A 19,882-nucleotide genomic window follows, 5' to 3' on the forward strand; every position below is an offset into this window, starting at 1 on the left:
AAAGGAATACAGAGATCTTTGCTGCTGTTTTTGATTAAACTGTACTATTTGACTAAAACTCTTAGAAATTAAAATATTTTGGTGTTATGCTTGCCAACAGACTTAATTTAACAGAATAGTAGAGTTAGGGCTACAGCTCACTATACATATATTTTCTCTTTTATAGAAAAATCTTTTAAAAAAATTAGATACAGAACACGTTTGTGTGGGGGAGGGGAGTGGAGAAAACCCGGATTTGTGTTGGAAATGGCCCAACTTGATTATCATACACATTGTAAGGAGAGTGATCACTTTAGATAAGCTATTACCAGCAGGAGAGTGGGGTGGAGGAAGAGAAAACCTTTTGTAGTGGTAAACACCCATTTTTTCATGCTTTGTGTGTATAAAAAGATCTTCTGTACTTTCCACAGTATGCATCCGATGAAGTGAGCTGTAGCTCGCGAAAACTTATGCTCAAATAAATTGGTTAGTTTCTAAGGTGCCACAAGTCCTCCTTTTCAATTTGAAAAGTAGTTATTCGATTTCTAATGATGGGATGGATTGTTATGGTGTTGAGGAGGTTTGACACATATTATTACAAATTGAGACAACAGTACCCCCATGCTGTAACTGAAGTGTTGTTCCACTGGGTGCTGTTGAAATTTGTGCACATGCATTTTGAAAAAAATGGTCAGGGTTGACAACAACTCTTTGACCAGAGTGTGCGTTGTCTTTTTATACTGAACATCTCAGGCTCTACACACCAGAAAAAAAAATGCTACAATAGATTAAAATAATGGCGATGCAGCCCTAAACTCACCTTTTGCATTTGAATTATCTGAATTGGCAATTTTGCAACAGAAAAGCTTCAAAAACAGACTCCAAGGAGACACTGCTGAGCTTGAATAAATATGCAAACTAGAGACCATTAACTTGGGTTTGAATAGAGCCTGGGAGTGGCTGGGTCATTACACATATTGAATCTATTTCCTTAAGTTAAGTATCCCCACACCTTCTTGTCAACTGTCTAAATGGGCCATCTTGATTATCACTACAAAAGTTTTTTCCTCCTGCTGATAATAGCTCATCTTAACTAATTAGCCTCTCACAGTTTGTATGGCAACTTCCAACTTATCTGTATGTGTGTATATATATCGTACTATATGTTCCATTCTATGCATCCGATGAAGTGAGCTGTAGCTCATGAAAGCTTATGCTCTAATAAATGTGGTAGTCTCTAAGGTGCCACAAGTCCTCCTGTTCTTTTTTTGAATTGGCTATGTTACAATTGGCCAAATTCTGACCTTAGTTACAACCATGAAACCGCACTCAACAGGATAGCATAAATGTAACGGAAGTCAGAATTTAGTCCAGTTTGTGGTACACAGAGTTTATGTCTTTCAATCTGCCCTTTCAATGTTGTTCCAATGTGTAAAGTGTTCCTGGAAGAATTTAGCATGTTACTAAGCACTTCATGAATTGTTTTATCTTGCCGCTTACTTGTCACCCAAAAAGGCAAAGACACAAGCACACAATCATAAGGCCCCATCCTGAATGCCTTGTGCATCTAAGACTCCCACTGAATTCAATGTGAGTTTTGGATGTCCAAGTCAGTCAAGTTTGGGCTGCAACAATGTTTAATTGAAATCCATATATATATATATATATATATATATATATATATATATATATATAGTGACAAATTCCTCCTCTGCCTTGGTGGGTCCTGCACTTCCTGGCAGATTTTGCTCGCCTCAGAGGTTCACGGCAGTCCTCAGTTTGGCCGCTTCTGCTAGAGGCTCAAACCTGCCATTCATTCAGCTAACCTCATCACTGGCCAGCATGGGGGAAACGGAGAACAATCTCTGTTGCCCACCTAGTGGGTCAGGGACAGGCCAGATCCCTTTCCAAATTAGAGCTTCCCTTCTGGTGTTGCTCACAGACCAGGTCAACTCCTCCTGTGTCCGATCAGGAGTTGGGGGGTTGGGGAGAACCCGGGCCCACCCTCTACACCGGGTTCCAGCCCAGGGCCCTGTGGATAGCAGCTGTCTACAATGTCTCCTGTATCAGCTGCATGACAGCTACAACTCCCTGGGCTACTTCCCCAGGGCCTCCCCCCAGCACCTTCTTTATCCTCACCACAGGATCTTCCTCCTGAAGCCTGGTCACGCTTGTACTCCTCAGTCCTCCAGCAGCACGCCTTCTCACTCCCTGCTCCTTGTACGCCCTGCACTAACTGATGGGAGGTCCTTCTTAAACCAGGTGTCCTGATTAGTCTCTCCTGCCATAATTGATTCTAGTATGTTCTTAATTGGCTGCAGGTATCTTAATTAGCTTGCCTGTCTTAATTGGTTCTAGCAGGTTCCTGATTGCTCTAGTGCAGCCTCTGGTCTGGTCACTCAGAGAACAGAAAACTGTTCATCCAGTGGCCAGTATATTTGCCTTCTTCCAAACTCCTGTACCCCACTGGTCTGGGTCTGTCACATAACCCACTGGACGCCAGGACCCAGTAAGAAAATGGCTGCCATACTCATCAACAAAAGAAAAGCTCTTCTAGGGAGTATTTCTTAAACTGATAATGCATCTATTGCTGCACTGCATTGACATTGTACTGCTGATCTGGGAGCTGTAGATCCCTGAATGTCCTCTGTTACTGGTGCTATCTTGGAATTCAAGCAAACTCCAAAAGGGTGTAGTGTTTCTCTGTGGTCAAGAAAAAAAAGCTTTCAGTTTCAAGAATGTGAACTGCTGTTGCAGAACATAAAAATGGCCATAATGTATCAGACAAATGGTCCATATATCCCAGTATGTGCCAGATGCATAAAAGAGAATGGACAAAACAGGTCAAATATTAAGTGATCCATCAAGTCATCCAGTCCCAAGTGCTGGCACAAAGAGGTTGGGGGACACCCAAAGCATGGTGTTGTGTCCCTAACCATCTTGACTGATGGCCATTGATGAACCTGTCCTCCATGAACTTGTCTAATTCTTTGTTGAACCCAGTTATAATTTTGGCCTTCATCCCCTGGCAACGTGTTCCACAGATTGACTCTGCACTGTGTGAAGAAGCACTTCCTTTTGTTTGTTTTAAACCTGCTGCCTATTAATTTCATTGGGTGAGCCCTACTTCTGATTTTATAGAGCTCTACCATATCCCCATTTAGTCATCTCTTTTCCAAGCTGATCAGTCCTAGTCTTTTTAATCTCTCCTCATATAGAAGCTGTTCCCGTAATCATTTTTGTTGTCCTCTGTACTTTTTCCAATTCTAATATATCTTTTTTGAGATCGAGCAACTGGAATTGTGTGCAGTGTTCAAGGTGTGGGTGTATCATGGATTTATATAGTGGCATTATGGTATTTTCTGTCTTATTATCTATCCCTTTCCTAATGGTTCCTAAAATTCTGTTAGTTTTTTTGACATCTGCTGCACATTGAGTGGATGTTTTCAAAGAACTATCTGTAATAACTCCAAGATCTCTTTCTTAAGTGGTAATAGCTAATTTAGACCCCAACATTTTGTATGTATAGTTGAGAAAATGTTTTTCAATGTGTTACTTTGTACTTATCAACCTTGAATTTCATCTGCCATTTTGGTACCCAGTCATCCAGTTTAGCGAGATCCCTTAGTAATTCTTTGAAGTTAGTTTTGGGTTTAACTTTCATGAGTAATTTTGTATCATCTGCAAATTTTGCCACCTCAGCATTTACTGGCTTTTCCATCTCAGTTATGAATATGTTGAACAGCACAGCCATAGTACAGATCCTTGGGGGACCCCGCTATCTACCTCTCTCCATTGTGGAAACTGGCCATTTATTCCTACCCTGTGTTTCCTACCTTTTAACCAGCTATTGATCCATGAGGGAACCTTCCCTCTTATCCCATGACTGCTTACTTTGCTTAAGAGCCTTTGGTGTGGGACCTTATCAAAGGCTTTCTAAAAGTCTGAGTACACTATAGCCACTGTATCACCCTTGTCCACATGTTTGTTGATCCCCTCAATTCTAACAGATTGGTAAGGCATGATTTCCCTTCACAAAAGGTGTGTTGATTCATCCGCAACCTACTATATTCATCTGTGTGTCTGAGTGATAATTATTTTCTTTACTATAGTTGCAACCAATTTGCATGGTACCAAAGTTAGGCTTATTGGCCTCTAATTGACAGGATCACTTCCAGAGTCTTTTTCAAAAATCGGCATCAAATTAGCTATCCACCAGTCATTTGGTACAGAGACTGATTTAAGAGCTAGGTTACATACCACAGTTGTTAGTTCTGCAAAGTCTACAAATGGCAACAATAACAAAATCATCAGTGGCATCTCTGATAGATTTGAAACAAAAGAGATTCTGCTAAAACATACAGTACATCCTTTCAGTCAAGGCACCTCAGACACAACTGCGCATGTCTCTGCAAGCCAACTGGAGGACGGACCGCTGTTAGTGTTACGCAGGGAACTGAAGAAGCAGGGCCTCCACAGACATGTTGTCATTCCTGTCTACATAATGACTGCATAGTCACTGGACTCTAAATCAATCTCATTACACCCCCATCCCTGTCCATCATGTGTCTCAGAGGGGCAAGCACCGAATTGTGGCCTCAGATTTTAATAACAGCCATTGAAGTCAGCGATTACTAACCCTGTACACCATTGTGAGCCCTCCTCCCCAGTCTACCCAGCAATGCTTCCACATGTGGGAGGAGGAGATTGCTTTCTGCAGCGTGCACAGCAGGGCGTCCTTGCTCCAGAAGGACTCTCATAGCTTCTGCTGTATCAAGCCCAAACTGTCTTTCTCACTTCTGTTGCTAGGATTTCCCAGGTTGATTTTAATACATACGCAGCATGGGACAAAGGAGATCTCTATTATCTATCTATATATTTTCCTCGTGGTCCTGATTCAGCAAGGTACTTCAGCAAGCATGTCTATAGCTTTAAGCACAAAGGTAGTCCTACTGACTACTCACATGCTTAAAGTCATGCATCATCATGCTGAATCAGTGCCTAAAGTTACCTGCAATAATTTAACTCTATTATGGATTAAATCCTGTCTCCACTGAAATCAAGAGGAGTTTACCATTGACTTCAATGGGTCTAGGGGCTCAACCCAGATTCTGCCGCCCTACTTCTTCTATTCATGACAGAATCTGGCCTGATGTATTTTCTTCTTTTTTAATTTGCGAAGCTGCTTCTTTCATTGCACTCTTTTGAGAGAATCCCAAGACCGAGCACCAACAAAACAAACTGCTTCACAAGTGGGTTCAAAGAAGTAGTGGGGGGAGGGGAGGAATAAATGAATAAAAACAAATCACACATTTTCAGAGGATAGGATCTTCTTCAGTGTATGTCTTCAAAAATGTGCTGATTAAGTGACTTATCTCCCAACTGCAAACTTTAATGAAGCTGACATTTCTTCCCCTCCAATGTTCTGCTGTCAGACTAAAAACCTTTCCACTTAAAATAGATACGTATGGTAATAGATATCTGAACGAAAGATCAAACAGACATTAAGCACCGCAAAAAGAGCCTGCTAAAAAGATGAAGTCACCCTTTAATGACATTATTATGACATACAAATTAAAAGAAGAACCAGTAAAGAGGATGATAATGCTATTGTGTTACTCAGGTATTTTACCAACAAAATGAAGTTACTTTCTATATCTATCCACTCAACTGACTTATATTCTCAGGATAAAATATACATGAAAATACATTTTTCTTCAACACTAGGAAGAAAAAAATCACCAAACAAACTATATCTCTGTTTGGGGTTGGTATATAGTATCAGATGAACACTGTTTTTCAAATGTTTGATCCTGTGCCTCAAAAAACTACAAAACACCATAAACCAAAATTAAAAACTTCTCCAGCAGTCTATATACAGGAGGTTCGAACTGAAAAACCCCCGAGGAGGGGATAATTATTACTTTGTTGTAAAGCAGATGCATTTTTGGAAGCAGATGCATGCAAGGTAACCTGACTTTGGGAAACCACATTTGAAGCAAATATTTATTTGTGTAACAAACTGAACACTTTCTACCAACCTATTAAGCAGATAAGACTAGCTCAGACCTTTATTATGACATTTCATAGGTAAACTGAAATAAAATTTCAGTTGCTACAGTTTCAGTGGCTCTTCAACTATTCAACCACAGCATTTGAGTCCAGCTAGTTGAGAGCCATGTTATGATCCTCCAGCAGTAAAACCTACAGAGAGGGACAGAGGGAACCTTGAGACAAGGCTTACAGGGTAATTCCTGAGGACTAGGCAGTTGTGAAGAAGACAAAATATGTGACCTCTGAACCTCACAGATCTGGGAAATGCCTGCCCGATAGATCCAGGAACCTTCACTTATAGAGACAGCCTGCGTTACCACTGGCAGCACAGCTCCCTGAGGAGCGGGACTGCTGTGAACATGACCCATCACATCTCCAACCTACTCTCTTCTTACAAGAGGAGGACATCATAGATCAGGAATTAATCAGCTTCTAGCAGCATTAACATCTGCTTAAATAAAAAGCGGAGACACATGCTGACCAGAGTGCTGTTTCCTACCCTTATTCCCTCCGGCACCTTTGCCTTTGCCTCCCACAAGCCATGAAATCATAACTCCATGAAGCTGCTACAGGCTCTAGGGAAGTGGAGGAACTATTTCCCCTTTTGACTGCTTTGGGGAGGAGATGGGTTTCCCCACAACATTGTATTTCTCTTAGCTGCTTGAAAGATAATTTTAAGCACAATTCAGCTCCTAGAGATTACTAAAGATGGCTTCACGGGGGTCGTATTTATTTTATTTAAAAGACTCCAGATTAAGTGTGCTCAGTTTGCATGTAAAGGTGTTTTTCTAACTCTCTTAACTCAACCTGGGATCTGAAAGTAGAGCTGGGTTATTTCCTTATGGTGTATCACCAACAGTAATGAGGAGTCTGCAAACCACATTCTGCCTTCAACCCCACTGTATTCGGAGTATGCCATCAGGAATACTTGCCCAACCCTACTGTCTTCAGTGGGTTTGACTAAGTGTAACTGATTGGACCTGAGTGAAAAATTCTGTTGATGCATGAGGAGGAAGAGAATCCAGCTCATGCTCTCCTAGCTGTGTTGGCTTTCCGGGATGAATAGGAATAAATCACAGTAAACAATATTTTGGTTTATAAAGCGATTAGCTGTAACTGAGTAAACCCACGTGCGTATCTGTGTGAGAAGGTATGATTTGGACACTCACTTTTCAGACTAGAACAGCCCTTTAGATAGATATACAGCAATAAAATGCATTTATCTTTACTAACAAAGTATTCCTTTCCTTTAGTAAAGAGAAGGATTTTGTTCCCTAGTCATCTCTAGCTGATTTTTTTCTACCCTCATCTGCCAGCAATGGATTAACTGGTCTACTGGTCTAGCTTTCCACAGTTCCTTTGGAATCTAATAGCTAAAGCTTTCTTGAGCTCACTTTGAAGAAGTTGACTTCATTTGACCTTACCTGACACAGTAACAGTGTCGTGTCCACATGGCAGTAAGCATCTGTTGATTTGATTTATCTACACCATGTATAATACTGCTATTATTTGATTTAGCTCCTGGTGTTTGCCTGGAAAAAATACAGTCATAATTCTCAGGTTATCATCAAATAAGAGGCACAGCATAAATAATTGCTTTTAAAGCCACAGCAGACCATTTGGGGTTCAATGCTGCAAAGATCAATGCACATGCTTAACATTAAACTTAACAGTACTCCCACTGAGTGCAGTGGGACTAGTCGTATGCATAAAGGTAAGCAGGTGTGTAAATCTTTAGAAGACCAGAGCCTTACAATTATCATGTACTAGACCTAAGCCCAGACATTTTACAAAACAAAAATCAGAAAAAGAACACTGCATTCCTAGAAAGATCTGATACCCTAAGTAAGCATGTTTTTCCAGGTATGTCTACCCTACAAGTGCAGCACTCCAGCAACACCGCTGTAGTTAGTGTTGGTCCTGCTTTGAGCCAAATAGACTAGATGACCTCCTGAGGTCTCTTCCACCCTTCTATTCTATGATTCTGTGAACACTTATGAAAGCAACAGAGGGGATTTTTCCATCACTGTAGCAAATCCACCCACTTAAGGGGCGGTAGCTATTTCAACAGAAGACTTCTTCCATTGATCTAGCTTGCATCTACACTGGGGGCAGGCTGGCCTAACTACATCACACAGGTCATGAAATTTTTCACAGCCCTGAGTAATGTAGCTAGGCCGACCTACATTTTAGGCATAGACCGGGCCTTAGATAGTAAGGTCGGTGGGACACGGTTCAAGTTAAGGGGTTAGCTATTTAAACAGACAGGTCAATCAACACAAGGCCAAGTTGATTACCCTTCCTATAGTTCAAACCAACCCATGAGAGCTCAGAAGAAAGAACCCAGTTAACTCTAATTGTGTCCTGAATAACTCAATATTCATCCTGAATTTGCCACTGCTCTGTGCATGAAACTTCCATTGACATCATTAGAAGTTCTGCAAACAAAATGGATGCAAAATCAGGCCCTTAATTATTATTTGTACTATGGTAGTGCCTACAGGCCCCAGTCATGCACTAGAATCTCATTGTGCTATGCGCTGTACAAACACATGTCAAAAGAGATGTCCTTGCCCCAAAAGCTTACAATCTAAGAGCTGTTCCTTTTCTCCTCTGATTGTTTTTATAGCTATCACACGTTTATCTGATTGCACTGTACTTTTCCTAACATTTTTATACTAAATATTAAATGGCTGTATGATATTCAATGTATTTATTTTTGCTTTTGGGAAGTGCTAATCATTAGCTAATCTATAATTACCACATTGGTGAGGAGAAATTAATTATTAATAGAGATCTTCATATACACCTGTGACCAGATTTGAATTCAGCGGGCCAAATTTACTGCCATAAACGACCAGTAAACGTGTATTTACACCAGCAAATGAGTGTAGAATTTGTCTCAATACCTTTCTGACAAAGCAATATGTGGAGCTGAATTCTCCATACCCTTGGCCCTTGTGTAATCATTTACACCTGTGCAAAGCAACTGTAAAATAGACAGATGGTGACATTAGAGGGATGGTGAGACACACTAGCTTTGCACTTTTAGAACATATGTGAATGACAGCACAAGGCAGTGGAGGTTCAGACCCTTTATCTCATAACAACAGAAGGCCTGATTCTTTTGTCACTGACACGGGTGTAAATGAGAAGTGACTGCATGGAAGTCAGTCGAGTCCCATAAGTGTACAACCGTCATAAGTAAAAGCAGAACAAGGCCCATAGTCCTTATCCATGGCACTTTAAAAGTATTATTCTAGCCACCAGAGGGCTCACATTTTTCCTATTAATTCAAAAGAAATATTTTTGAGAATGACTAAGAGTTAGTAATGTTTTGAAGATAAAGGCTGTACAGTTCAAACAAAGTATGTTCCTACCAAGATCAGCCTGCAGAGGAAACAACATGGCAATCAGTACTTACCTTATATAATGTGTTCAGCTTCTTTCATTATTTGTGTTGAATGCACCCATTGCAACAGAGTCTGGAAGCCTCACAGGCAATTAAACAAACAGATCAACAACAACAACAAAAGTAGTGTTGTTTATACAGTTTCATTAAATGCAGAGTGTTTGGGAATGGTTGTAATTGAACCTAAATGATTCATTTGGCATGGGGGGCCAGTTATGAAGTGCATTAATAAAGTGCTTCCTAACAGGACTTGAATTTGTCACTAAATTACACAGTGGAGGTGGTTAATGTTGAATGGGATTTGCAGGTATTATTTTGGACACCAGAGGGTTACCATATTTTTTCATTAGTGCAACAGAACTGAAGAGAATGAAGAGGAGGGGGAAAGTCCCTTAAGAAAACAAAATGTGTGAAAGTAACAAAGTTCTACAAAATACATTCCCCTTGTTAATGCCAAGATCTACCTGCATGTGCAATCTCATTAAAATAAGATTCAAATGGCTGTATTTGCAAAGAAAAATAAGAATTTTCTACTCTGACTTCAGTACAACCACTCTCTATTTACCCTGGTGTAAATGACATCAGCCTGTGGCCCACTGGCTATAAATTCCACATATATAGGACACCTATTACAGTAATTTTTTTGCACGTGATATTAGTTTGAGTTGGTAGGTTTGTAAAAAATAAGATAAAATAAAATATAAAACAAATAAGATTCCAAACAGTGTGGTATTGTCAAGGCAAAACCCCAGATTCCAATTCCTGTTCAATCCTGTCGAGCTGGTAATGGCGTGCTCCATTCCTAACTTGGCTTCGATTCACTACCGTGACTCTCAATTCTCAAAAAATACATGATTCATCTCAATACTATTTAGGGAAGGACTCACAGTGCCTTTGATAAGTCAAATGATGGTCAGATATTTTTCTTCCAACTCATTAATTTTCCCAAGAAATAATGGGCCAAATCCTTTGCTAAGTTACACCACTGAAGTCGATGTCCTAGTTGGATGGTATGCTACAGCAACTTTTAACCTACATTGGAACTAAGCACCTCTTAATCGTGAACAGCTTTGCACCACTTGGTTTGTGTTCTCTGAAATCCTTTTACAAGACCCCTCAAAACCATCCTTGAAACATTAACAAAACAAACTCCTGCACGTTAACCAGTAGCCTGGGCAAACTTCACCTGGGATAGTTCACTTAGTGCCAAATCCTGGCGTGACATGGAGATCCTTGGGGCCTCAGTGTTCCACAATAAGCACCACAATCATCGAGACTAACAAGAACACTGAAGCCCCACAGCTCCCTGAGATGGCTGTGTTAGATCCTAGGCGACTGCCTTTCCTCCCCAGGGCTACAGATCATGAGTCTGGTTCTTCCCTGCCCCATGGCTGTCATGTATGGCAGTCGGCTGCTGAGGGAAGCTGTCAGAGAGGCAGTGCCTCTTGGAAGGAGTGGATCTCTCTCCCCTGCTTGGCAGTCAGTGTTGGAAAGGCTGAACTGGTTGTGTGGCCAGAACAGGGAGCTCCAAAATGGTCCGGAATATGACCCAACCATTCTGCTTCTTCTATACATGACTCAGTGAGCCCCACACTCCACTCTCTTCAATTTTATGTATATTTTTGCTGCTTGGGGCACTTTATGTTTCCACCCTGCTGGAGCTATATGGCTCAAGGGCTGTGCAAAAGAGAGGCGCATAATCTGACAGGCTTCTCAGGTGTAGGAACAGAGCTTGTCTGCATGAGCTCCAAGCTCCTGCAAGCAGCTCTTGCATGTCAAAGCACAGAGCAAGGCTGGGAGTTTCTACCATCCTTCCACACTAGACCTGACCTGCTCAGGATTGCACAGCCCACTTCCATGGTAATAAGAGACTGCCACATACCATATGGCCTTGACATGCCCCATTCTTTTCTCCCTATGTGTACTATTGGAAATGGCATTCTTCACTTCCTGCCCTAAACTGCTGTGTGAGGCTGCTGTGCACTGTTAAACAACAGTGGCATTTTTCTACAAAATTGTCTTCACCCTAATAGTGGGCAGGCAATGTAATCTGCAAATACTATACATATAACCCCGATCTTGCAAACATGCATAACTGCATATTGATTTCAATGGGGCCACCCACATGAATACACTTATGCATGTGCTTCACTTTTTGCAGGATCAGGGCCATAGTTTGTACAGTCAGTGTTTGGGGTGAAAGGTGCTATATACATTTAATATCATTGTCGTTAAGACATTGAAAATGATGCATACTGGATTTGCAGATCAGGCTGTGAATAAAATTATACTTTTACTTCAAGTCAAATTATTTTTAAAATTACTAAATTTGGTTAAAAAACAAAATGGGAGGGGAATGTTTTATAGCAATATTGAATCTCAGGTTAAAGAATCAATGCCAGTTTGACTTAATGTTTTCATGCGTTTAATAAGACTGTTTCACACAGTTGTCTACTGAAGGCCATATTATGCAGAGTGGTGAAAGGGTATAAATGTTACAATGATTAGTTCAAAAATACAAAGTGGTTAATTTTTAGTTCAGAATTATAGATATAAAAAATTCTAAATTCCAAAATGTAAGCATTCTTCTTTTAGCTGCATTGCAAATACAGTCTAAACTTCTTTCCTTATTTGGGGCCAGATTCTGATACCTGCCATGTCCACTTACTACACAAGCACTCCCTATGATTTCAAGGAGACTAGTCATGAAGAAAGGTACTATTCCATCTGAACCAAGTGCATCGGAATCTGCCTCCTTATAACGAAGACATGACAGCTACTCTGACGCTGTTGGGTTCAGTATTATTCAGAAGTTTCTATTTTTATTTTTAATAAGATAGTTACCTTCTAGACTTTGTATGATTCATTAGAATTAGGAGACTTATTGAGAAACCTAAAATAATATAAAATCTCAATATTTAATAAATTAAAATGAATTATATTTTAATCTATTTTTCATTTCTTTTCAGTTCTTGAAGTTTCTTATGTGCTTTAAAATATACATAGAGTTTCCCACTGAGTTGCAGAAAGTAAGGAATTGAGAAAGAAAGATGACAAACATTTATGGCCAGATTTTCCTACGACTTTAGCAACCAGCAGTTTCTGTTGTTCTCAATGGTGTTCTCAATGGGAGCATTTTTGAAAACCTGGTCTCAACTGTTGATATGGGGCATTCTGAAAATCTGCCCATATTATGTAGATTATGGTAGTGCCCATAGCAAGCAGGGTGCTGTCCAAACACAAAGGAAGACACAGTGCCTGTCCCAAAGCATGTACAAAAGACAGGAAGGGAAATATACACCCATGGCACGGCAGACATTTAATGTCATCGCCAGGGTGCTGGAACAATTTGCATAGTACGGGTGCTGAGAACCATTGAACCAAACTGTAAACCCTGTATATAATGGAAACCACTTCAAGCCAGGGGGTATTGCAGAACCCCCCAGCAGCCCTAGTTCCAGCACCTATGATTATTGCTAAAACACTGAAAATGATCCATATTGGATTTTTCAGATCAGGCTGTTAATAAAATTCTCCTTTTACTTCAAGACCTCTCCTGTTGGGATGCAAGGACCCCACCTTCCTCCACATCCTCTCATTCCACCAGCAGGTACAGCTCCAGCTACCACTGGTGGCCTGTGATGGGGAGGTCCTAGAGGGATCCTTCCTTGTGCCCTATAAGGGGGCCCAGTACCAGGTGCACTATTCCTTGGGGGAGGCTTGGTGCTTCCTCTGCCAGGCGAGCCCACTGTGGCAAAGGTCAGTGCCCAGTGGCCAGATCCTGAGCCTTTGTGTGCACCCCTCTCCAAGGCAGGGTGGCTATCCCCTCTACAGTCTGGGGGGGGGCCGGTCTTAGGCAATCTGTTGCTGTGGCTGTGGGTGCCAAGCCCATTGTGGTGCTCAGTCCCAGCATCATTGAGGGCTCTCTTCCCACACCCGTTCCCTTGATCCCTGTGCCCAGTTGAGTGGTGCCGCACCCTGGTGACCTAGCCGCCGGGGGCCCTGATCCCAGTCCTGCCCCTAGTCTTGATCCCGTTCTTGTTCCTCCCACTTCTTCCCTTTTCCACTCCATTTCCCATGCTACTGCCGCCCCTGGGGTTGTCTTCTTTTCCTTCCCTGCTGACAACCCCCAGGAGGCATTTTTTGTATTTCCCTCTCCCGGCCCAGTCAAGGCTGCTGCTCTCCCTCCACCACCGCCCCTTGTGCTGGGGATCGAGGCAGGCTGCATGGCGGGCTCCACCCCATGCTTGCCCAGCCCCAATGGGCTGGTGTGGGATCCCCAGTCTCCCCAGCAGAACTGTACTTGGCATTTCCAGATTGAGGGACTCACTCTCAACTAAATGGCACTCACTAGGCAAGGGACATGGGCAGGGCTGTCCCTAGACATTTTGGTGCCCTATGCAGCCCCCCCATGGGGGGGGAGCATCCCCAGGCCTCTGTGGGGGGCAGGAGCAGGCTTGGGGGGCAGGGGGAAACCCGTCCCCCAGCACAAGCCAACGGAGTGGAACAGGTTGGGGCTGGGTTGCTCCAATTCCTGCCGCCCAGTGATTGCAGGGCAGGCCCAACCCCGCACTCACAGGGCGGTGGGAAGTGGAGTGACCCAGCCCCAGCCCGCTCCGCTCTGCTCCCCTGGCTCCCAGCCTTGGGACTTGGGGGGCAAGGGGGAACCGCCCCCCAGCACTCACTGGCAGCATGGCTGGAAGCCAGCAGAGCAGAGCGGGCTGGGGCCTGGTCGCTCCACTTCCCGCCGCCCAGTGACTGCAGGGTGCGCCCAACCCCTGCTGCAGTCCCCTGGGATGTAGCTCAGGGAAAGGGGTGGAGTGGGGGTGGGGCTGGGGCAGAGGTGGGGTGGGGGCAGCTTTCCTGGCCAGCTCAGCCAGCTGGGGGATCAGCTGCGTAGGGCACCAGGAAATTTGGGACAATTTGGGGCAAATTTCCTGGTGCTCTATGCAGCTGTGTAGTTTGCATATGGGTAAGGATAGTCCTGGACATGGGTTCCAAAGCCCAGTGAGTTGAAAGAGAGTGGGGACAGATATTTATATCTAGTGGTGTGGGCCTTGCCTAAGGGCTCCAGCCACCATTTGACCCTTTTTCTCTGCACTGTGAAAGAACACAGCTAATTTAGACTCAATTGAGAGTCTTGTTACAAACCGCAGAGCTGAAATCACTGATACCTAGGTCTAAGTATTAGACCAGCTTTGAGACAGTGTCTCTGATACAAAAGACTGCCCAGTGAGCACCAGCAGTGAGGCTCCCCTGCTAACAGCTGAAATCACTGAGAGCTGTGTTAAGTGGGGGACCCTGAAGACCTTGAGGCAAGCAGCCAGCCGGGTGTCTGGTGGAGAGGCGTGGCTGGCGAAGAGGCGCAGCAAGCGGGCAGCAAGGCAGCTGGCAGAGGGTGCTAGAGCAGAGCCCCGCAGAGACGGGTGGCGAGTGAGTGCCTGAGCAGCGGAGCGAGTAAGGTGCCTCCTTACCCCCCACCCTTCACCCAGGGTGGGAGGTGAACTCTGCAGATGCACCTCTGAACTCTGGGTCTGCATTGTCCAAGGACAGCAACTGTGAGTGGGGTGGAGAGAAGGGATGGGCACGTTAAAGGGACTTTTGAGTAAGAACCTGAGGGGAAAAGGACACTGCCCAACTTACTTGGTGGTGGGTCTTTTGCTCATGGTTTATGTTTATAAACTGTTGTGACAAAGTTCCTCCTCTACCTTGGTGGGTCTTGTGCTTATTGGCGGATTTGCTCGCCTCGGAGATTCATGGCAGCCCTCAGTTTGCCCGTTTTCACGAACCCACAGTCCAGGTCAACTCCTCCTGTGTCTGACCAGGAGTTGGGAGGTTTGGGGGGAACCCGGGCCCGCCCTCTACTGCAGGTTCCAGCCCAGGGCCCTGTGGAATGCAGCTGTCTAGAGTGCCTTCTGGAACAGCTGTGCGACAGCTACAACTCCCTGGGCTACTTCCCCATGGCCTCCTCCCAACACCTTCCTCCTGGTGTCTGATAATGCTTGTACTCCTCAGTCCTTCAACAGTATGCGTGCTCGTTCTCTTTCTCTTTCTCCTTCTCACTCTCAGCTCCTAGCTCCTCTTGCTCCCGGCTCCTCACACGTGCACCACAAACTGAAGTAAGCTCCTTTTTAAACCCAGGTGCCCTGATTAGCCTGCCTTAATTGATTCTAGCAGCTTCTTGATTGGCTGCAGGTGTTCTAATCAGCCTGCCTGTCTTGTTTCCAGAAGGTTCCTGATTGTTCTGGAACCTTCCCTGTTACCTTACCCAGGGAAAAGGGAGTACTTAACCTGGGGCTAATATATCTGCCTTTTATCACTCTCCTGTAGCCATCTGGCCTGACCCTGTCACACCGTGTTTGCAGTGTTTCCCCAAATTAATGCCACATTATTTCCCTCCTTTTATTAAAAGTTTTTTGCTACACTCAGACTCTGTGCTTGCAAGAGGGGAAGTATTGCCTCTTAGAGGCACCCAGGGGGTGGTGTAGGTCACTGGGTGGGGGCTTGAGCCGGTTTTCCATTGTATTGTTGAAAAGGATCCCCTAGATACTGAATCCGGCCCCTGTTTCTGCCAACTCTGACTGGCAGAAGGGTTACAGATGGTCTGTCATTGACTCTCTGTCCCTGTACCAGGAGAAGGCATTTGACAGGGTGAACCACAGGTATCTCTTGGGCACTCTGTGGACATTCGGTTTCAGGTCCCACTTCATAGGCTTTCTCCAGGTGCTGTGTTCGGTCAAGCTCAAATGAACCCTGAAAGAACCCATCAGCTTCGGGCGAGGGGTGCATCAAGGCTGCCCCTGTCCAACCAGCTGTACACTCTGGCCATCAAGCCCTTCCTCTATCTCCTCTGCAGGAGGTTCACAGGATTGGTGCTCCGCGAGTCAGATTCCTGGGTGGTGCCTGTCAGCGTATGCCCATGACATTCTCCTCATGGTCCAGGACCCAGGTGACTTGGTGTAGGTGGAGGCCTGCCACGCCATCTACTCAATGGCCTCCTCTGCCTGGGTCAACTGGGTCAAGAGCTCTGGACTGATGATCGGGGACAGGTGTCAAGTGAGCTTCCACCCACCCGTGCTCCAGGCCATTCAGTGGAGTGCAGGTCCGCTGCTCTATCTGGATGACTTCCATTCCACCGCCCATACCTCCCTGCTAGAGAACTGACACAATTTGGAAGGCAGGGTGGCTGAGCATCTGCAGAGGTGGACAGGACTGCTCTGGTGCATTTCCCTGCAGGGGAGGGCACTGGTGCTTAACCAGCTGGTCCTGTACGTGCTCTGGCACCGGTGCAATAACCTGAGCCTGACCCCAGGTACTCTGGCCCACCTCCTAATTCTGGGTTACTTCTGGCCAGGGCTGCACTGGGTCTCTGCAGGGGTTTTGAGTCTTCCCCTGGAGGAGGGGTGGATGGGGCCTGCTCTGCCTTAGCAGTCAGGTCCATGTCTTCCACCTCCAGGGCCTGCAGAGACTCCTTCATGGTGCAAGCAGTCCGGTGTGGAGTATGCTGGCACATACCTCCCTTCACCGCCTCCAAGGGCTCTGATACACCCGACCGCTTTTTCCCCTCCATCCGAGGGGATCTTCTGCCAGACTTGTCTGACATGCCAGTCTTCTAACAGAACCTCCTCTGGACCTGGAAGCTGGTCTCAGTGACTGCCGAGGGGGAAGATCTCCTCACAGAGCCCTTGCTAAACAGCTCAGTGTGCAGATGGCAGAGTCTTCCTCGGTGCACTGGAGATTGGTCCTGGCAGATACATGAAGATCAGAGACCTCCTGGACTATGACCAAGGGGACTGGATGGATCCTCTGGTGCTAGCTGGTGCATGGGGCTCTCCACCCCTCATGTCCTCCGGCGCATATTCCATGCGGTGAGGGCAGCCTTGTTGGGCTTCCTTCAAGCAGTTCCTCTTGTCGGGTGCTCCCAGCCCACCCCTCACCTCTGGCCCTCTAGCCTGTGCCATCAGGCCCTTGCCCTGCGTGTACCTCTGGCTACTCCCCTGCATCATCCGAATCAGTTGTGGGACCTGCAGCTGGTTCATTTCCAAACCGTGCCTAGGAAACATCTGTATGTGCTCGTGCTCCATACCCTTTATTTCCTCACCCTCGTGTCCTGCTCCGACACCAAGTGGCAGGACCTTCGACCACCTGTGGCCAGTGAGGAGCCCTGGTGGGCCAGTCTGTAATTCACCCTACTCTCCCAGCCTGCTAGGGATATTAGTTGGTGGCTCCTTCATAGAGCTGTGAGCATGGGCGTGTACTTAGTGTGGTTCACCCCCCTCCCTGAAATGGCATAAGGGAGACCTTGCCGCACATTTACCTTGAGTGCACCAGGTTGCAGCCCTTTTTCTGGCCCCTCCAGAACCTTCTCTTTAAGTTCTGGCTGCACTTTTCCCCAGACCTCCTGATATTTGCACACCCCACCTGTGGCCCCACGAAGTCACAAGACCTCCACGTCAACCTCCTCACGGCATTGACCAAAGTGGCGATCCACTATACCAAGGGGAGGATGCTGGCTGGAGAGTTTCTGCGCAACTGTGGGGCCTATGTCTGATCCTCACTTAGGTCACATATCCGGGTAGAGTTCTTCTGGGCTGCATCCACTGGTTCCCTGGACGTCTTCGAGGAGCAGTGGGCACTCTCCAGGGTTCTCTGCTCGGTGTTTCCCTCTGACTTCCTGCTTTTGACCCTTTGACCCTCACTCCTGTCCCTGTTTTCTCATTTGCTGTCCACTGGATTTACTTGATCCCTGGGTTCAGTGGCTCTTCCCCTTAGACTGCGGCAGGCACCTTCAGATGCAGGCGGGCATTACCCAGCACTCTGTCACAAACCATACAATAGAGGGATGAATGTGCTCAAATATAAGCAGCTTGCTAAAATCCTGGGTGGAAAGATTGTTCTTTTTGTTATTTCTTACCTTAGTTTTTGTTATTTTATTCTGCATGCATAGAGTCTATTATACATTTTGTAATATCAAATTAATGGAGAACATAATACTGTAAAAATGCTATTGCAGGTGTTAAAACAATTACTACAGTCGTCTATAGTGACGACCTCAAGCCCTGTGGTAGCACTGTTGTGAACTGTAGAGGTTTGGCCTGTTACTGGAGAACAGTATTTTGTTGTTAAAAAAAATAGAAAGAGACACTGAGTCAATGACCCACCAGTGATGATCCTGAAAATGTGATTATTCGATAGGATTTTACCACTGCAAGGTCATCAGAGGTGCTTCAATCCTCTAGCACCCTTACTACTCACCAGTCACAATTTTGAGTGACATCCTTTATAGAGGAATTTTCATTAGCCAAGAGTATACAACAGCTCCTTTGATTAAATATGGATTTAAAATACATGATAGAGCAGAGTAGCCTAAAAAGTACCATCAAGTGTGTTAAATAAACAATATGCATGTTCAAAATTAGTACATGTACCAAAAGAGAGACTTACTTGATACACTAAATTACGGTTTGCAGTTGCTTCTTCACTTTCTTCTTTGTGGTAATTTACATAAATAACTGTGTAGAGTTGGCCTTAAACACCTACACATTTCAAGCACAGGTTAAATTATAAAAGAGATTGCAACATCTTCTTTGTCCATCATCATTTAATAAATCAACAGGTCCATTTCTGAGGATTGATGTAATGGTATTTATGAGCATTGGCAAAGTCATATCCACTTAACTGATGCAATTAAGCAGTGCCTTGCTCTTATTATAATAATAATGGGTTGACTGATGAGTAATTTATTTCTTTCCAATGTAACTGACAAAAAAAGATTATATTCCTAGACAATGCAATGTATTTGGATCATAAACCTGCTGCCTTCTCATCTCCACCATTAGCTTAGATTTATCCTTCCCAGAGAGTGGTGGAATATACTTTGTTTAAAGTATCATGTTTAATATGGAGAGATGCTCCTGATTGTGTTAAATCCTGCACAGAAGTTGAATATTTTAGTAGCCATTTTTATAAGAGTGACTTGAATAAGTGAATTCTTATTATCTATATAAAAGATTCCAGAATTGTCACTCTGTGTGTCACTCTGAAGCCTAGAATGTCTGTTGAGTCAATACGAAGTGACGGAAACAGCTACTAGCATGGTTGAGAAATCTTTTTGTTGAGAATATTACCAGGTTCAATCATTACTGGGATACGTGGTCTGCTACCCTCCAATTTTTAAGTTGTCAGCCATTTTGGTGTTACAAATCAAATTACACTCAGGAGACAGAAGGTATGTACCTATGTTATGCCAACAGTCCAGTCTTCTTCTCCTTCTCATGTCCTTGTCACAAACTAGATGTTTTTGCAGAACCGTGCACAAACAATGGCTCTTTCTGTCAATGCAGTGAGGTCCTCCTTCATACAGGTCTCCCCAAAGAGTCAGCAAGTGAGCAGGTGCTCCAGGGTCTGCAACTCACCACACTCATATATATTCATGCC

This window comes from Lepidochelys kempii, chromosome 2 (assembly GCF_965140285.1).
Source record: "Lepidochelys kempii isolate rLepKem1 chromosome 2, rLepKem1.hap1, whole genome shotgun sequence".
Lineage (NCBI taxonomy): Eukaryota > Metazoa > Chordata > Testudines > Cheloniidae > Lepidochelys > Lepidochelys kempii.